The following is a 7243-nucleotide window of genomic DNA, read 5'->3' on the forward strand; positions in this document are numbered from 1 at the left end:
GCAAAAGCAATGTTTAGTTGAGTTTTAAAGGAAAAGTGACAGAACAAGAAAAGATGCCAAAGGAATTCGTGAAAAGTTACACCATTTATAAATTCGCCAAGCTCTAATACTTGAGACAAACAGATACACAGGGTGAAGTGACCACGATGAAGTAGAAGGACAATGAATCCATGTAACTCTCAAAGAAAACAATAAATGTACAGGTATTTACAGAATCATTATTGAGTAGAATGACCTGATACTAAATAATATACAACAGGATTCACAACAAGGTGATAGGAGTGATAGATACAGTGTATAGTCATGCCCCATACCTCAGTAGGCAACAGACAAAACAAGAGATGATCCAGTTGAATAGAGTCTCCCAAAGGAGTCAATGGATCTGAGAACCAAAGAGAGCTACTCAGTTCAGGGGCCCTGAACTGGGAAGGTAATCCCCTGTACATACATGACTTTAAAATCAGTGAGAATTCCTTTCCAGGGAGCTAGGGGGCTGAATAAAACAGAGACTCCAGCCTGAAAGATTACACATGAAATCACTGTCCGAGAAGAAATAGAAACCTGAAAGGAGCCTGAGTCAGACCAAGTTGCTGATATTGGACAGAGCCACTCAGGGTAGAAGGAGAAAACTCAAACTCACATTGGGATGTAGACACTTTCAGCAAACACTTTGGGTAGCTACTACTGCTCCCATTTCAAATACACATTTTTAAATAACCTATTCTTTAAAAAGGTGAGGTGGGCTAATATGGCTATTTATTTATTTATTTTTAATTTTATTTTATTTTTAAACTTTACAAAATTGTATTAGTTTTGCCAAACATCAAAATGAATCCGCCACAGGTATACATGTGTTCCCCATCCTGAACCCTCCTCCCTCCTCCCTCCCCATACCATTCCTCTGGGTCGTCCCAGTGCACTAGCCCCAAGCATCCGGTATCATGCATCGAACCTGGACTGGTAACTCATTTCATACATGATATTATACATGTTTCAATGCCATTCTCCCAAATCTTCCCACCCTCTCCCTCTCCCACAGAGTCCATAAGACTGTTCTATACATCAGTGTCTCTTTTGCTGTCTCGTACACAGGGTTATTGTTACCATCTTTCTAAATTCCATATAAATTCAGACCAAACTGAAATTCTTTCCATGCTTCCAACAACTACACAAATCCCTATCCAATGCTCACCTCTATCCTGTTCTTATAAAATGTTTCTCATCTTCCCTATTACCAACAAAATGATATATATATATATATATTTTTGCTTCTTTCTTTGTTCACTCACTATCCATCTATTTCCCACTGGAATCTTAATTCCACTTATAAACCATGCTGTTGTTGTTGTTGTTTTTAATTATTAAAATTTTTATATCCAGCTCTCATAACTCTCTAACCCACTGTAAACACAGAAGAGTATCATTTGGATAAATTAAATAACTGAAAAATTTCTAAAATGAATCGATTATGGAACCACTTTGCCCAGAAATGAGTGAACACTACAGGATGACAATGTGAAAAGCCATATGGAAAATAGCACCTATTTAGCTCTTCAAGGTGCTACTTTCATGTTCTAATGAATTATCAATTTCCTCCATATCAGAGTTGCTCTGTTTTCTTGTAGATGTCTCTTTCACCCAAGTGTCATTTTCTTTGAAATTCAACATTTGAATTTCATTTCTTGAGCCCCCTATACTCCATTTTCCATGATCCTCATGAAGGGTAATATATCTGCCCAAAAGAGATCATCAGATGACTTTTTTTTTTTTTTTTGGACACAACAGAAATCCACATAGTGTAAGTAACCTGGGAAAAGGAGATCAACAGGGAGATGAAGGGAAGAAAGTGCTTCCCCTCCACAAATGAAATAAGAGAAGGATGCCTCAGAGGCAGTCCTCACAATGTGGCCAATGAGCAGACCTGCGTTTTGATATTTTCACATCATGACAACAAGGAGTATTGTGAAGTGAAGAAGTAGAGGTAGTCAAACCTAAAAACCTTCCTATTGTTGCTGAACTTTATTGAGTCACATTTTCCTCTAGTATAAAATGGGAAAAAAATGTTTCTACTGATACTTATTCCTCCAGTAAGAGAGTTAAAGTCTGTAAAGAACCTGTGGAAATGTACCTCATAGTTTGTCTGCAACAGTAATGAGCTCACTCCCTTCACTTAATGCCTAATATTTTCATCAAATGAAGATTCCAGATTAAACCAAAGCTTCCTTACACAACAGATCCAAATATTCTGCCCCACTGATTTTTAGGAGAAATACACATTGCTACACCAGTTCAATGTGTGTTACTTTACACAACTGTCACTTTCTCAAATTCAATGATCACTGGAGCTATTTCATTCATAATTTGAACATTCAGTAATATCTGAGCATGGAGGTATTGTTCACCTGCACAGAGGAGCATTGCAGTTATCCCCCACTTTCTGAAGGTTCACCTTAGCCATTTGGCTTTTATGATGACCTATATTAGGACTTATTTCCACAAATGAAAATAAATAGAAAGGGATTTTTCATTTTAAAAGACAACGACAGTCTATATTCACATTAATGTTAGGGAGTTTTTTAAGATATTTTTCCATTTTTCTTTCATTGAAGTACAGTTAATTCACAATGTTGTATTAATTTTGAGTGCACAGCAAAGGGATATACACATATACAGAATATGTGCTCATACATTATACACATGTGTGGTCTTTCTCATATTCTCTTCATTTATAGGTGGCATTACTGTACTGATGCTGGTCTTTGTAAAGTGAAGTGGCATAATTTGAACTTGAAAAAAAGAAATATACTTGTGCTGCTGAAATATATTGCCACATGTGAAGGAAGGACACAACATGTTTGACAACACTGGCTCCAAGGAAAAATTGAATCATTAAGACTGCAGATAGATTTCTATCTATAGGGTTCAGTATATTATGGACAACTGTATTTCATCTGAAAGGAAGTAAAACTGAGTTTTAAGGACCTGGATTGCAAGTTTTTAGGTTAAACTTTTGAAAGGAAGCTGATTTCCAGTGTAATAGTTCCTGACACATTTTGTAGGGGAAACATATATAAATTGAGTCAAGCAAATTAGTAAAACTCTCTTGGTTTCTATTTGTTTCTCTGAAAAAAACTGGGATAATAATAATGGAACTATCAGTTTAATATTTAGAAAACTGAACTGATGTGAAAATGCCTGATAGATAATAAAGTGTTAATTTGATGTACATGTATGTGGCAGACATACAGATCAAAAGCTTTGGAACCTATGCTTTGAAATTTGGAATCTAAGCTTTTTGAAATTTGCAAAAGATACCTAACCTTGTTTCAAATGGTTCATTAAATTTTCAAATGGAAAATGTTTATATCTATACATATTTATATTATTTATACTAAAAATGTGATCCATGGAAATTGTTAAGAAAATCAAGCAAATTAAGACTAATTTCAAAATGTGTCCTTTATTTTTTAAGGAGAGAATTAGAAATAGATTGTGAATTATTCTGTTCTCCTTTTGTGGGTGTCTTTGGTTTTGCTTTTGGTACATTCACAGTAAAAAAAAAAAAAAAAATGGCTGTTACTCCTTCACTAAACTGTCCTTCCACCGTGTATCTGTCTAAGAATTTCTATCTCTGTGCTTGCTTTGACACTGGCTAACCAAATATAGAGGAAGTTCTGAAGTCAAGATCCTATGGAAAATCCAATTTCATCCAAGTAACATATATGAAGAATTTGGTAACAAAGCAATGATTCTAGAGAAAAACTTACTCTAATAATCAAAATGTGGTTTACAGATATTCTTTCCATTGCTTACTCTGCAGTTTAAACATGAACATTGAAGCCATGGTAAAGTACATTAAAGTCATCAAAGTGCCTAAAAAATGCCTACAGTTTGCCATACCCTTGAGTCATGGGACAGGTTCTAGTCTCTGTTCCTCCAGGCTGCAACAAAATGTTGGTTTCTGTCCCTTCTTTTCTACTCAATGATCTGAAAATTTCTTAAATTTAACATTTTACAACAGATATAATCCTCCCTTTGTATATAAATCATCACTTTCATGGAATTGTGAACAGCCTAAGTTACTTTCCTCTTCAACAAACTCCTCACAGCATTTTTCACCTCTGTGTTTCTCACTGTGTAAATGATAGAATTTAACAAGGGAGTAAGGATTGCAAAGAGCACAGCCATCCACTTATCCACAGGGTAAGTGACCACAGGACGCATGTAGGTGAATATACAAGGACCAAAAAATATACCACTACTGCAAAGTGGGAGCCACGTGTAGAGAGGGCTCTGTGCCATCCTTCAGAGCTATGAGATTTCAGGGAGCTCAGGATGACTATGTAAAAGACAAATAGTATGGGAAAAAAATAAGCAAGCACATGCCCCCTGTGTTAGCTGCCACCACCATTCCAAGTCTATAGGTGTCACTGTAGGCAAGTTTCATCAGTGGGAAGAAATTACATATTAAGAGGTCAATGACATTGGGACCACAGAAGGTCAGTTCAGACATGAACATGAAAAGAATCTGCACGGTGGCATGCAAGATTCCCCTGACCCAGGCCACCACCACCAGGAGCTGGCAGAGCCCCTGTCACATGATGGTCGTGTAGTGCAGAGGCTTGCAGATGGCCACGTAGAGGTCATAGGCCATGACAATGAGGACGATGACATCTGATGCTCCCAGGAAGTGTTCTAAAAAAAGCTGAGTCAGGCAGCCACTCCAGGAGATGGATCTCCTCTGGTACAGAAGGTCAATGGTAATTTTAGGGGTGGTGACAGAGGTCAAGGTGGCATATATGAAGGACAAGTGAGTGAGAAAGAAGTACATGGGAGTTTTTGAAAGTGTGGAGCTGAGTGAGATGGTGATGGCAATGAGCAGACTGGACATCACAGTGAACAGGAAAATGAACAAAAAGACAATGAAGAGTATCCTCTGCAGGCGTGTATTTTGTGTGAGCCTTAAGAGAACAAATTCAGTCATATTTTTGGGAGGCACTGAGACATCCATTTAGGAAGTGACACTCTCCTAGGGACTGAATTTCCTACAAAGGATTCCATTCACCATTGCAATGGAAAGAATAAAATACTTAGGAATATATCTACCTAAAGAAACTAAAGACCTATATATAGAAAACTATAAAATACTGGTGAAAGAAATCAAAGAGGACACTGATAGATGGAGAAATATACCATGTTCATGGATTGGAAGAATCAACATAGTGAAAACGAGTATACTACCCAAAGCAATTTATAGATTCAATGCAATCCCTATCAAGCTACCAACAGTATTCTTCACAGAGCTAGAACAAATAATTTCACAGTTTGTATGGAAATACAAAAAACCTCAAAGAGCCAAAGCTATCTTGAGAAAGAAGAGTGGAACTGGAGGAATCAACCTACCTGACTTCAGGCTCCACTACAAAGCCACAGTCATCAAGACAGTATGGTACTGGCACAAAGACAGAAATATAGATCAATGGAATAAAATAGAAAGCCCAGAGATAAATCCACGCACATATGGACACCTTATCTTTGACAAAGGAGGCAAGAATATACAATGGATTAAAGAAAATCTCTTTAACAAGTGGTGCTGGGAAAACTGGTCAACGACTTGTAAAAGAATGAAACTAGAACACTTTCTAACACCATACACAAAAATAAACTCAAAATGGATTAAATATCTAAATGTAAGACCAGAAACTATAAAACTCCTAGAAGAGAACATAGGCAAAACACTCTCTGACATACATCACAGCAGGATCCTCTATGACCCACCTCCCAGAATATTGGAAATAAAAGCAAAAATAAACAAATGGGACCTAATTAAACTTAAAAGCTTCTGCACAACAAAGGAAACTATTAGCAAGGTGAAAAGACAGCCTTCAGAATGGGAGAAAATAATAGCAAATGAAGCAACAGACAAACAACTAATCTCAAAATATACAAGCAACTCCTACAGCTCAATTCCAGAAAAATAAACGACCCAATCAAAAAATGGGCCAAAGAACTAAATACACATTTCTCCAAAGAAGACATACAGATGGCTAACAAACACATGAAAAGATGCTCAACATCACTCATTATCAGAGAAATGCAAATCAAAACCACTATGAGGTACCATTTCACGCCAGTCAGAACAGCTGCGATCCCAAAGTCTACAAGCAATAAATGCTGGAGAGGGTGTGGAGAAAAGGGAACCCTCTTACACTGTTGGTGGGAATGCAAACTAGTACAGCCACTATGGAGAACAGTGTGGAGATTCCTTAAAAATCTGGAAATAGAACTGCCTTGTGACCCAGTATTCCCACTGCTGGGCATAGACACTGAGGAAACCAGAAGGGAAAGAGACACGTGTACCCCAATGTTCATCGCAGCACTGTTTATAATAGCCAGGACATGGAAGCAACCTAGATGTCCATCAGCAGACGAATGGATAAGAAAACTGTGGTACTTATACACAATGGAGTATTACTCAGCCATTAAAAAGAATACATTTGAATCAGTTCTAATGAGGTGGATGAAACTGAAGCCTATTATACAGAGTGAAGTAAGCCAGAAAGAAAAACACCAATAAAGTATACTAATGCATATATATGGAATTTAGAAAGATGGTAACAATAACCCTGTATACGAGACAGCAAAAGAGACACTGATGTATAGAACAGTCTTATGGACTCTGTGGGAGAGGGAGAGGGTGGGAAGATTTGGGAGAACGACAGTGAAACATGTATATCATGTATGGAATGAGTTGCCAGTCCAGGTTCGATGCATGATACTGGATGCTTGGGGCTGGTGCACTGGGACGACCCAGAGGAATGGTATGGGGAGGGAGGAGGTAGGAGGCTTCAGGATGGGGAACACATGTATACCTGTGGCAGATTCATTTCAATATTTGGCAAAACCAATACAATATTGTAAAGTTTAAAAATAAAATAAAATTAAAAAATAAAAGAATGATATATATTAATCATGAAATAATTTAAGTGGAATTTCTTAGGGAAAACAAAAGTTCAGCCACTGTAACTGTGGAACCTGTCCTTGGCATTTGCCCCAGTACTTGTTTCAAGTCTTTTTTATTTTCTCCATGATGCTTTCCATCTCTTCAGAAACCCATCACCTGTCACTGTAAAACATATAGAGGCCAATAGCTGATGTGCAATTTACTGAGCAAATACTGGGCTGTCTACATAAGACGTGAACTCTTATTCTGGTTCCAACTCCATGTGATTCTGCTAAGTCA

The 7243-nt window shown here is 37.4% G+C and overlaps 1 pseudogene; it reads right to left on the bottom strand.

Moving 5' to 3' along the window:
- Positions 1-4074: 4074 nt before the first annotated feature.
- LOC102281482 (olfactory receptor 4C3D-like) lies at positions 4075-5011 on the bottom strand (annotated as a pseudogene).
- Between the last annotated feature and the right edge of the window lie 2232 nt (positions 5012-7243).

Source organism: Bos mutus, unplaced genomic scaffold (assembly GCF_027580195.1).
Source record: "Bos mutus isolate GX-2022 unplaced genomic scaffold, NWIPB_WYAK_1.1 CTG216, whole genome shotgun sequence".
NCBI lineage: Eukaryota > Metazoa > Chordata > Mammalia > Artiodactyla > Bovidae > Bos > Bos mutus.